This window comes from Balaenoptera acutorostrata, chromosome 20 (assembly GCF_949987535.1).
Source record: "Balaenoptera acutorostrata chromosome 20, mBalAcu1.1, whole genome shotgun sequence".
Taxonomy (NCBI): Eukaryota; Metazoa; Chordata; class Mammalia; order Artiodactyla; family Balaenopteridae; genus Balaenoptera; species Balaenoptera acutorostrata.
This window is the reverse complement of record NC_080083.1, coordinates 59,173,569-59,187,360: the sequence shown is the minus strand read 5'-3', so window position 1 is coordinate 59,187,360 and position 13,792 is coordinate 59,173,569.

Here is a 13,792-nt window from a genome sequence, read left to right as displayed (position 1 = left end):
TGGACTTAAAATATATGCTATTCATTTCATTACTTATTTCATTCACAGACAGTTCAATATCACATCTGTTCTCGGTATTTGATTATGACTTCATATCAGCGTCCTTGATCTTGACTTTAATCTCAAGGGCAAGAATCTTCCCAGGTCTTTTTTAATGACTTTTCATTTTAAAAGAGTTTTCCATTTACAGAAAAGTTGTGGTGTTGGTGGTTAGTGCCGTGACTTCCTATATGCCCCACACCAGTTTCCCCTACTGGTGACCTTTTATACATCCCTGTGGTACATTTGTCACAATTTGTGAACCAGCGTTGAGACATTGTTATTAAATAAAATCCCCAAGTTTCTCAGATTTCCTTAGTTCTTCCTAATGTTCCTTTTCTGTTCCAGGATCCCAGTCAGGACACCACATTACATTTGGTCCTCAAGTCTCCTTACCCACTTCTTAGCTGTGACGGTTTTCAGACTTTCCCTGTTTTTCATGACCTTGATAGTTTTGAAGAGTGCCGGTCAGGTATGTCAGAGAACGTCCCTCCATTTTGACTTGTCTGGTGTTTTTCTCATGAATGCACTGGGATTATGATTTTGGAGAAAGAAGGCCACAGAGGTAAAGTGCCACTCCATCATGTCATACCAGGGGTCCACGCTCTCCCTATGCCTCATCATGGTTGACACTGACCTTGACCACCTGGCTGAGGTCGTGTCACCAGGTGTCTCCACTGTTTTTCCTTCTTTCCCCTCCTTTGCTTACTGGGCTCTTTGGAAAGAAGTCACTAAGTCCCAGCTCCTTGAGGGCAGAATACCTACATAAATTATTTGGAATTCTTCTGCACAGAGAATTGTCTATTCTCCCCCATTTCATTATTTATACACTCGTTTATTTACATCAGTATGGACTCATGAGTATTTATTTTACATTTATAATCCAATTCCACGTTATTTACGTTTTGCTCAAATTGTTTCAGCTTTGGCCTTGGAGAGCTCTTTCACTGGGTTCTGGTGGTCCCTTCTACCCCCATGGTTGTGTATGTGTGTTTTTATTTGGATTTTGTTTCTATTAGTTTGCATTATTTCCTTACTTTCTGGCACTACGGATGTTCCAGGATCATCCTGGATACTTCCTGTCTCAGTCCTAAAATCAACCATTTCTCTAAGGAGCTCTCGTTCTTTTTTACTGGAGGACGGTATGAGAAACAGAGAGCTGAGTATTAGGTGTGCTCGTCGCTGCTGGGGCGTTGTTCATTCTAAGCTGTCTCAAATGACAGGGCGAGGAAATCTATATGTGTCTACTAGACCATGTTCACATACACACGTACATATTTATAAATGTTTCTATATGTAATCATCTGTATCCATATTAAGCTAAACATGAGTTCATGCTATTTCCAACTCAAATCCACTACTCCATGGATGAATCTAGCCTCCTCCCCTTGCTTATCTGTAAATTTCATCCCAACAGTGAGAACCCAGGATCCCCCCATCCCCCCCCCACATTTACTTAACTGTTCGATTCCAATGTACCCGTATCTCAGCATCAGGGCTGTTAAGCCATAGCCCCATGGGAACTAGAGCACTGTTATATACACTTCCTGCTGCCTTTAGTCTCAGAGACTAGTTTCCAAAGTTACTTCGGGCCGCACCTTTTCCTCCCAATCCCTTCAAGGACGTTGTTTCATATATTTGTAATACAGTTAGATTCTTTGGTCCCATCCTGCATTCTATCCTGGGATCGCCCAACTTCAAATAACTTTTAAAAAATTGCATACGTGAAGGTTTGCCTTTGTGCTGTGAAGTTCTATGGTTTTGGCAAATGTATATACCACTACAGTACCAAACACAATTGTCTCATTGCCCTAAAAAATCCCCTGGGCTTCACCTATTCAACTCTCTTTCCCTTCTGAAAAGAACTTCTGATTTTTTTACGCCATCTATAATTTTGCCTTTTCCAGAATATCATAAAAATGGAATCACACAGTTTTAGTTTTCCAGAATAGTTCTTTCTGCGCAGCAAACTGCATTTAAGATTCATCCACATCTTTGTGTGCCTTGATAGTTCATTCCTTTTTTGTCACTGAATAGTATTCCATTGTATATAGCATCAAACGTTCTTGACCCATTCACCAATGAAGGACATCACTGTAGCTCCCAGTTTGGGGGACCGTGAATAAAATTGCCATAAACATTCGTGTGCAGGGCATAAGTTTTCAAATCAGTTAGGTAAATATCCAGGCGTATGATTGCTGGATTGTAGGGTAAGAATATGTTTAGCTTTGTAAGACTTTCTCTGTCATTTTTTGTTTCTTTGTTTCCTTGTGTTTTTAGCAATGCTCATTACTAAGATGTCTGCAGGCAAGTATTTGATTAATAACTTTTGATGTATTAAGGGTCAGACCTTAATTGTGGATGAAGGAAGGGAAGTCCCCGGCACACCTTCCTTCATTGCCAGTATGAGATGAAACCAAAGAGGACTTTGGGTGTGTCTGTATTCTCCTGCTAACCGCTGCAGATTAAGCCCAGAGCTGCGGGTCTGGGACTGGAGCCTCCATTCAAGTTACCTCGAGGACTTGTTAAAATTCAGACTGCTAGGACCCACCCCCACAGCATCTTATTCCGTAGGTCTGGGGTGGGACCCATGGATCTGCATCTGTCAAGTTCCCTGGTGATTGGATGCTGCCGGTCCTGGACCACTCTTGGAGGACCAACTCCCTAGAGGACTCTCTTTCATGCATCCAAACCTGTCGCCACGTCTAGGATTTGCCTTCACTGCTCAGATGGGAGACGAATCTGAACGGAAGAGCTTGGGAAGGTTAAGCTGAGGGTTAGGGAAGGAGAGGCAAGGAGTCTCGACACGTTGACCCTGGGCACACCTGTCTCCTGCCATCCTGGAAGTACATGATTTTAGAGATGAAATGGACTGTCGTGGCCAAAATCCCTTCATTGTAAAAGGGAAGGCAATGAACCCAGTGGGTGGAAGCCATCTCACATGGCAACCAGGGCAGAGCCACGGTGACCTAAATCTCCTGTATCTTCCACGATAGCAGAGCTACTCTTCCTCGTTCAAGGCAGCACAGGTGCCTTCTGCGCTCAGAGGTGACGAAGGCAGAATCAAGCCCATTACGGGAGTGATGGTATTTGAATTGTTATCTCAAACGGAATTGAACAAAGCATCGCTGCTCTCATCCACACCCCCTGGACACACACACGCCCAGGGGTTCACAGCGCCAGCACTCCAAAGAAACAGAGGGTGGGAAATGGACAGGTGGGGAGGATGAAAGATCATGGTTTTTACAGCACCTCGAGCCATCATTTGACCATGCGGGATAAAGAACGCCAAGCACCTGGAAGGTGAGACCGCTGAAATTCTCGACTGAAAAACCGAGGGGGCAGGAGAACCAGAGTTGATGCCTTTAGTCCCTCCCCACAAATAAAAAACTCCAGCCATCTTGTCCTCATAACCCTGGAGATTGCTCACCTGAGCCATTCATCTTATTTGTTTAAGATAAATTCCCAACGAGGTGTTTGGAACCGGATCCAAAAAAGGAAAGAGGTGTGAGACTAGCAAAGGAAGACAGGGTGGGGACAGAAGGCTTTGTCTGCTTTTAAATATTATTCGATGATTTCCTTGAATTTCTAATAAGCAGGTTGAAGTTTAAATTGTAAGATCTCTAACAGAGTCAGAATCCAAACAGTGCAGGAGCCAGCAGACAACAATGGCCATGGCCGGATGGGTTTCAGCTTTGTTCTCTGCAAAGACAAAGCTCCCATTGATTGAGAGGAGACCTGGACGAGAGGAGGGAGAGCCCGTGGAGGGTTTTCATTACCCTGATCATCGTCCCCATGGCCAGGGGACGACGTCGGAGCAAGAAAGCATAGCCTTACCTGGCCAATGTGTTGCTGAGAATGACAATTTGGAGTGAAGCACACAGTTGATATTTGCGGTTCCTCCAGAGCAGGGTGGAGACGTAAGACCAAAAGGAGGAAAAAAGGAGACAAGCCGAGCTCTGCAAGCTCATGCATTCAGCAAAAATGTAAAAGCACAGAGTAGGTTCTTGGTGGCAAACAGCTATGTCCTGATTTGTGCTAGAGGGAAGAGGTCTTGCTGAGGGGTTATGGGAACTGAGGTCCACACTTCCTTCATTTTTTGTTTAGGAAGAATTTGCAAAACCTTTAAGCCAGAAAAGTTCATTGAATCTGTTCTCTGAGAGGCAATGGAGCAGAGTGGTGATGATACCAGGATTTTAGGGTGAAGATTTCAATCCTGCTTGGGATAATTAATATTAAATCACATCTAAGCCCCATATTCCTCGTAGGGCTTTTGTGAGCATTTAAGTGCAAACATATGCCAACATTAGCAGTGTTTTTAGCACTTATAAGCACCCAACAATTTATAGCTATTTTCCTTCGGTCTCCTTGCACCTTGAGGAAAGGGGCTCCGAGTAGCCTTTGACCATTCTTAGGATCATTCTCCATCCAAGGACCTTCAACCGGTTGCTTTCTTGCTGAAGTTTCAACATTTCTCGTTTCTTCTCGAGAACAGCTGGTCCCAATCTACTAAATAACCCCTTTGCACACTTGAAGACCATTATTAGACTCCCTTTGGCCATAAACATATGAAGAAGTGTTTAACATATGAAAAAAATGTTTAACCTCACCAGTAATCAAAGAAATCCAAATCAAAACAACAAAATGCAATTTTGGCCTATCAATTTGGTAACTTTTTTTAATGATAGTACTCAATGCTGGTGAGAGGAGGGTAAGGGGGCAATTTCGTACATTGCTGGTGGGAGCATAAATTGGTACAGTCTTTCTGGAAAGCAATTTGGCAATATGTTATCAAGACCCTGAAAATTGTCCTTACCCTTTAACCCAGTAATTCCACTTCTGGGAATCTATCTCAAGGAAATAATCGAGACTCAGACAAAGATTTCTGCTCAATGGAATTTGCTCTAGGGCACAATATTTTGACTTGTGAATAACTAAAAACTACCCAGAAGTTCAGTGATGCTGAGACACCTATTAAAAAGTTATTCAAAGTCATGTTCACAAGGACTATTCAAGGACGTGCAAAGTGGTCACTGTAAAATGCGAAACACAGGCACACAAACCGGGTACAAAACTAAACACAGTAGGATTTTAGTGGCATAATTATATATACTTACATTTTTATATGTAAATAGAAAAAGACCAGATGCAAACACAGCAAAATATTAACAGTTCTTATTAGAGGGTGATAGAATTATGGGTGCCTTTTACTTTCTTCTTTATAATTTTACAATCAAAAAAATTTGTGTGAGAGCTCTCATGGCCTTATACATGTTTCCTAAGTAGTTCAGTGTGGTCCCATTCTGCCACAATATATTGTCCACAATCTAAACAATGGAATACCAAGGGTTGTAGAGTTTCTCTAAAAAGGGCCAGATAGTGAATATGTTAGGTTTTATGGGCCATACAGTCTCTGTTGCACTTCCTCACCTCTGCTAAGGCATAGCAAAAGCAGCCATAGACAATATGACGAGTGGGCATGACTGTATTCCAGTCCATTTATATTTATAAATTAGGCAGTGGGTTCATTTTAGCCCTTGGTCTTATTGTGATGACCGCTAGACTAGATGATCTGAATCTCTCCCAGCCCCTCCCCCCAAATCTATAGTTTCAAGCAAATATAGTTGGGGAGACTTCTAGAAGGTGAAGTTCTTCCCCATACCCCTGGTGAGTCAATCGGTCCTGAAACTTTTATTCAGAAGTCAGCTAGGGGGGCGCTCTTCATGGGCCTTGTTTATTCACCGCTGACAGGTGACCCCTCTTTCAGATCATTTGGTCCCCTCCCACACTGGTCGTTTTGCACCGTCCACTTTAGCCCTTCCTGCAGATGGGTGGGGGTGGAGGAGAGTTGCGTAAAGAAAGCCAGAAATCGTAGCGATGGCAGGAAAGGGGCTGGGGACTTGGCAGAGTTTGAGATTCCATCTCTCTACCATCCACGTGGCAGTAGAGGCTTCCACGTTCCTAGCTCTGCTGTTCTTCCTTCTGGCCACTGTGTTCCAGAGGGAGGGAAGGAGAGAGGCAGAAGATTCACTGTGCGTTTGCTGTATCCCAGGCAATGTTCGAAGGGTGGCACAAAGATGTTGTTTAATGGGCCCAGTTTTATAGAGAGACAAATCCAACCCTGAGCGGGGCACATGATGCACATAAGTAAATGTGTGAGTATGATAGGAAGCTTTGGAGATTCCCTTCTTGTGACTGGAATCCTTATTCACTCACCTGTATATACACAGGTCCTCACCAGGTGTAGGAAGTCTTCCTCCCCACTCCCAGCTCTCTTTCCCTGTCCCACCTCTGGTTGTATGTTTCCAAAGGAGACACCTTGTCTTGTCTAAACCATTTCAGACATTCGGATCTTGTCCAGGAGGTAGGAATGGCATCTCAGAGCTGTCTGCATATCAGACATAGTGACGCATTAGGAGGTTCTAAGATGAAAGTGACATTCTAGTGGGATGGATCGGGAGTTTGCGGTTAGTAGATGCAAACTATTACATATAGGATGGATAAGCAACAAGGTCTTACTGTACAGCACAGGGAACTATATTCAATATCCTGGGGTAAACCATAATGGAAAAGAATATAAAAAAGAACGTATAGGACTTCCCTGGTGGTGCAGTGGTTAAGAATCTGCCTGCCAATGCAGGGGACACGGGTTCAAGCCCTGGTCCGGGAAGATCCCACATGCCGCGGAGCAACTAAGCCCATGCACCACAGCTACTGAGCCCGCATGCCACAACTACTGAAGCCTGAGCGCCTAGAGCCCGGGCTCCGCAACGAGAAGCCACCACAATGAGAAGCCCGCGTACTGCAACAAAGAGTAGCCCCCACTCGCCACAACTAGAGAAAGCCCATGCGCAGCAATGAAGACCCAACACAGCCAAAAATAAATTAAAAAATAAAAATAAATTTATATTAAAAAAGAATGTATATACGTGTATAACTGAGCCATTTGCTGTACAGCAGAAATTAATACAACATTGTAAATTAACTATACTTCAATTTAAAAAATAAATTAAAAAAAAAAGAAAAAGAAAGAGTTGAGAACTACCAAGTGAAAATGGCCCAAGTGGAAAAAAAAGCCAGTAATCCAAAGGTTCTCCCAAAGTCCTCTTTTGGTTCTTGGTTTTGATTCCCCTGACATGGTTCAGACTTACTATCATATTTCCTCTTGACTCTGAGTCCAGGAGACAGGCACTGGGGTAAGCCAACTTTCCATAGAGATTCACTCCACCATCCTGGTAGTTCAACAGTGATGAGGGAAGAGAGGAAAAGAAGGAGATTTTTGCATTAGAAAAATTAAAAGCTTCAATGTCTTATTTTGCTTATAAAATCTCTCACACCATCACCAAGACAGAAAGTATTTATACGCAACCCTGACCTCCACCTACACTCTCCAGTAGGCTGCTTGTCTTTGACTTGTTTTCCTGTTTAGGATTGACCTTAATGCATATCTTACTCTGATTTCCCTTGGATGGAAGTGTTTGATTATTGTTTTGTTGGAGGAGGGGTGTGTTGAGGGCCCACTGTAATTTCATTATTGCACACCACGTGCTATTTCTATTAAATCTTATTCAATACACACAAATTAGAAATAGCCCAGTGTACAGAAAGATCATAGGATTAGAAGTCATCCATGCCTGCTTTGAAGGTGTGTTCTCTAGAGAAGACAGGTCTCAGATTGAAATGCAGTTCTGTTACTTGCCCCCTTTGTGAATTACTATCTCTCAGGCTTATCTTTTTTCTATTTAGAGAAAAAAGAAAGCGCGGAGGTGGCAGGCATAATGGTATCCGTCAAGCAGAGCTGTCAAGTCAGAACAAGAGGCCACCTGGGAATGCCGGGCACAGTGTAGGTGCTCAAAATGTTTCATTCCCTCTTCACTCCTTAAACAAGAAATGGTGCTACCAGCTCTGGGAGATCCAGAGAAGAATGTGGTCTGGCCCTACCCCCGGCCAGGTGCCCACTCTTCAGGTTGTGGATACAGATGACTCCAACCGTGGGCATCTGTGAATGATCATGCAACGTGCTGTCGGAACAGAGAGGAGGGGGAAATTCTCTCTAACTACTGGTATTAGCGAAGGCTTCAGGGAGGGTGTGGCATTTGAGCGGAGGCTTAAAGGACAGGGATGGAGGTGCAGAAGAGTCTTCCGGGGAGCGGAATGTCAGAGCACAGGCTACAGACGGGGAAGGACAAAACACTTCAGGAAACGATGAAGCGTTCAGGATGGTTCAACACTCAGGTGCCTAAGAGTCCGGAGTGAAGGTGAGACTAAAATAATAAGGAGGCCAGATCATGATGAACTGCAAACCACTACACTGAGAAGATTACACGTTGTGATGGCTGCCCTGAGATTCTGAAACTGGGAAATGACATCTTGAGGATGTCATTTTCACAGGTTGAACACGTATCTCTGTCTGCCCGGGACAGTTCCATCCTGTAACTATTAAGACAACTCCTTTTCACTCCCCAAGGCGTTTCTGTTTGGACACTAAATTATGTGGCCACCCTAAGTTTAGATCACCTTGCTGTCAATGGGGAACAGAAACTGGGACAAAAAGAGGCTAGACCCAGACAGGCCAGTTCAAAAGCCGCCACTCCAAGTATCTGAGTGGGAAATGAGTGTCCAAAGGCAGAGAGCTCATGGGAATGGAAAGAAACTAATAGATCAAAGACCCACTTTGAAGGCAGTTTCAATAAGATCTATGGATTGATAGAGGGGAGAAGGAGTGAGAAATACGAAGGCATACGGGGTGACTGATATCTGAGATAAAAAATGCTGCATGGATGGGGCAGAAGAACAAGGAGCCAGAAGTGAGAATCTGGAGCTAAGAAGAGGTCAGAGATGGAGAGGCAGATCTGACAGGCTCCTGGGTAAAATCCTGGCTGAAGAGGGAGTGCGCGAGACCACCCAGGGGGAGGGCAAACCAGATGACCCTGGGGGAACACAGACAGAGGGTCATGAGGCATGTGCAAAAGAGACGAAGAACCGGGAGGAGGAGAATCAGGGATGCCCGGGGAGAAGGATGTTGAGGATGACTGTTTGGATCAACAGAGCCAGACGGTCCCGCAGGACTGAGGAGGATGGAGGAGGGCCATTAGGAAGACCTTTGATAGCTCCATTTCAGCAGAGTGGTGGAAGCAGGAGACAAATCGCAGTGGGCCGGGGAGTGAGTGGGAGGTCAGGAAGTGGGGTCAGTAAGCGCTGATGATTCTTGGGATAGTTCCGTCCGTGAGAAGACTGTGGTTTGAGGGAATGGTCCAGAGAAAGGAAGCAGTTGGGGGAGTTAAGTGGAACCTGAGCACATGTGAACACCAAGAGGAAGATGCTGGAAAAGAGAGGAAGATTCTAGAGATAATCATTTGGAAGAAGATGGGAGCAGATGCTTTCTGCTTGAGTGGAGAGGCCAGCCATTGACAAGAGGCAGGACTCCTCCTTCTCTGTGGAGGCTGGAAGGAAGTGGGGCTGGACCAAAAGAAACTCTTGATATGTGAGGACGATAAGATGGCAGAGTGAATGGCGGTGATGGTGTTGGCAGCCGTGATAGAAACAGTAGTGGTGCTGGCATTATGCCCAGCGGTTAATAATTATTATTACTTTTCCTCTACATGCAAGTCCCCTGCCTTGTTTAAGTTAATCCTCATGACAACCCTCTTTTACATGGGAGGTAACAGAGTCTGAGAGAGGTTCGGGAAATGGCCCACCATCCACCGTAAAAGCGGCAGAGCACGGATTTAAACCGAGGTCTTCCCGAGGGCACAGCCAGACTCCTGAGCCGCTTGGAGTCCGGATAGACCAGTGGCTTAGTCCTCGCAGCAGAGCGGGAGGTGAAGTCATCTTCTGTGAATGATGGGGGTGGCTTTGGAGGCCTGAGGAGGGAAGAGAGTTGAAACAGCTGCTGTGAAGAATGTAGCGGGGATGGGCCAGGGAAGAGAGAGGGCACGGCAGCCTCCCAGGGGCACGCCGAGAGCTTCCGGGAGATTCACCTTGTTCTTCACCCTGACTCCCAGCCCCATTTCCTGCCGAGAACCCGCACCCCACACTCTGCTCTTTTCTTTTGCTGTTCTCTCTCCTCTTATCCCTCCCTCAAGAGATAGGAGTCACGTGGCTCAAGGAGAACAGGTCAAAGATGCTTCCACCTGCTGGAAGATTGTGGGTGATGGCCAGGGAATGGAGCTGGGGAGGGAGCCCTCAAAGTCTTTGTGCTAACACAAACTCACAGCTTGAGAGGTCTAAGGAAGCAGTGCGTTCAGCGGGCAATAATGGCTGCACATGGAATGTTTGGGAGCCATGGACCAGTTGCTTGGATCCAACCAATAGGGAAAGAGAGCTGGATCCACACCCCTTCCCCCAGGCCAACTGGCCACGCCCCTCCACTCAGGCCGCCAGCTTCCATTCCATTCACTGGCCCACCCATCCCATCCCATCTCTTTCTACCGGAGAGGTATTAATTTGAGTTAGCAGTCAGTAAAGCGAATTCCTTCATTGGAGCCCAGAACTTAAATCTTTACCTCTGATTCACTGATTCAACCGCCTTGAAAATAGTAGCAGACTGAAACACACTGGCCCTCCCTCTTTGGGAGATCACCACTGAATCATTAACCGAAGGTGTTGGCCTTAGGGACAGTCCTGAAGACACAGGATTACTCCTTGTTGGATGTGGCCCGCCAGCACCAACAGAGCTATTAAACCATCGGTTGAATTAATAAAATCCATACGGGACCAGAGTCTAGAAGAAGCTGGGCTCAATTCAAATTTCCATAAAAGCAGCTAACAAAACCAGAGAATTGGCATTCAATTCTAGAAGTGCACTGGCTTCCTGCCTCCAAATGTCATTTTCAACACATCGAGACTCAGGATAGAAAAGCTGTGGGCTGATTCCAGAAGCTTTTATGAAAATCTTCTCAGGGCTCTCTTTTCCACGGGGTTAGAAACTCACTTGTAAGACAGTCATCACATATGATGCTTAAAAACAGAGAAAAAGCAGAGGAAAATGACCATGTCTTCTGTTCAGGCGAAAAGGGAATCATTTGAGGGGCTGCAAGCCAGGGGTGCTCTAATTTCTACATGTGTGGGACCAGTTGTGAGATTGGGGGCAAGGGAGAGAGAGGGGAGATGAAATTTTTCATACAGAATTCTGCTAAATTTGTGTGTATTTGGAGTCTGTGGGCAAATGTTTGAGAAGCAGTGATGTGTGTGTGTGTGTGTGTGTGTGTGTGTGTGTGTGTGTGCATACTCACACACACAGGCTCCCGGCTTCTGAAGAGGTGTGTACCATTCTCCAGCCCAAGTTAAAATCAAGAGCCCGTGCCTCTCTGTAATCCCTGGTTTAAATTGGTTTCTCCTCCCACAGGCAACAAAGTCTCCTGAAAGCCCTGGCCAAGGCCAACTCTCCAACAGCTTACCATCTTTCCCTTAAATCGCCCTGAAAAGAAGCCCAGGGGCAACGAATACCCTCCCTCTTCCAGGCGTTCCAACATTTCTCTAATTAATGCAGGAGAAAATTAATTACAGAGGGATTTTCAAGACCTCGGCATCTAATGACCAGCCTAGCTTCCCGGCCTCCCCCCGCCCGGTCCCCCCCTCCCGGCTCCCTGCAGCTCCCCATTGGTCCTGCCCTCCTCCCCCCTGCCTGGCCCCCTCCCTTCCCTTCCCAGAACCCCGAACAATACCACAGACTAATTAGGCAGGGAAAGAGTTTCTTGGCAAAGACGGCTGAGTGCTAGGTCAGTACCTTGAACAACCCAGAAGAGAAACAAAACAGCATTAAAAGAAAAAAAAAAAAGAAGAAGAAAAAAGAAAGAAAGAAAAAAACCCTGCTAATCCCAAGCGCATTTCCGCCAAATATTCTCCTTTTCAAGTGTTTTCTTCCTGGTAAACAAAGTTCTGTCGCTGGCTCTGGAGATTTTAGGACACGGTTGCTTAGTAATATTGGGGAAAACACGCCATCCTCACCTCAGCTGTATTTTGTTTCTCTTCTCTCTTGCTCACTTCCCCGAGAGGCCCTGACATTCCCACATCGCGAGGGACCGCCTGTTGGTAAAGAAGAACTGGGTTTTCTTTCTTTTTTTCTTTCTTTTTGGTCTAACTGCTTTCCCAAGCCAAGCTAGGAACAGAGATCATGTCCCCTAGGTCAGTCTTGCCCAGGAGGACCCCTCTGCAACAACAGGAAAGTTCTACGCCTGCGCTGTTCAACATGGTAGCCTCGAGCCAGGAGTGGCCGCTGAGCACTTGAAATGGGGCTCATGACACTGGGCAGCTGAAAGTTAAATGTTATTGAATTTTAACTCATTGAAATTTGAAACAGCCCCATATGGCTCAAGGCTTGGAGCGCCACAGCTCCTGACATAACCCCAGCAGAGCCACTGAAGGGACAGCCATAGTGTCTGGGTGGCTCGGTGTCATACTGAGGGACAGAGGATGCTTTAGTGTAAGGAGCACACTGGCTTCCACTTGAATGAAGCCCCATCTTCTCTCTCCGTGGCCTTGGGCATCACTGAAATCTTCTGTTACGTTCAAGACACTCACACAAGTACACCTCAGGGTATGTGTTTGGTCATGGACCCCAAGTCCCCGGCACATGGGTGGGTCCCCTGATGACCCCTTCCACCAGGAGTACTGAATACCGCTGGCATGGGCCCCTTGGCAACTGCTCTTCTGGGCTTACAGTTTTGCTCCCAGAACCCGTGCTGTTTCCCACCTCCACGCCTTTGCCCACACTTTCCCCTCACCCTGCTCGCCCTGTTCCTTTGCCTCAGCTTCAGGGATTCCTGTTCAATCCACAAGGTCCTACAGACTCAGCTTGGGCATCCCCTGAACTGGGAGGCCTTCTCTTCTCTTCTCTTGCCCTCCCTCCCCTCTCTCTGCCCTCTCTATCCAATGTGGCACCCACGAGCTCTGTGTGGCCATTCATCGCCTTGGAGTCCTGGCTAGTGCGACTGAGCAACAGAATTTTTGTTTTTAATTTTAATGATCGATTAATTTTATTATTTAATTGTATGCAATTTTAATGAGTTGAAATGGAAATGAATTGACATTGCGTTAATTGAAGCTGAAATGGCCACATGTGGCTCTCTCTCTCTCTCCCTCTCTCACCACGCCCACACACATGCGCACACCCATGCATCCCACAGTGGCCTGGATGCCATTCTGCAGCCTTGTCTCTGTGAACAGCTGCTCCTCTGCACTGACCCAGGATCTTGTCTTTTAATGATCTTTTTATAAATCTATCATCCCCATTGGAAAGTGAACCCTTAAGGACACAGCCTGTATTTGACTTTGTTTCGTTTCACTTGACAGTGGTGTCCCCCACATCCAGGATGGGGTCAGGTACACATTCATTTCTCCGTAAATATTTTTCAGCCAAGAAACAGCAATTATTCATCACAGTTTACGCCCTACATCAGGGGTCAGCAAACTATAGCCCAGAGGCCAAATCCAACCCACCACCTATGGCCCTCAAGCTAAGGTGTTTTTTGTGTGTGTGTGTGTGTGTGTGTGTTTTAATGTTTAGTTAGATTTTAAATGGTTGCCTACATAATATCCTCGATTTTGTTCTTGGCCTGCAAAACTGGAAAGAATCACTTTCTGGCCCTTTAAGAAAAAGTTTGCCGACCTCTGGTCTAGATCCTAAGAAGACAGGTTGATGAGGCCTAGTGTCACCTGCAGTCACAGAAAAGGAGAAAGCCTGCTTGGGGAGGGGTGCTGAGGAAGGGGCCCAAAGCTCGCATCTTGGGCATTTGCAACAGAGCTGAACCCA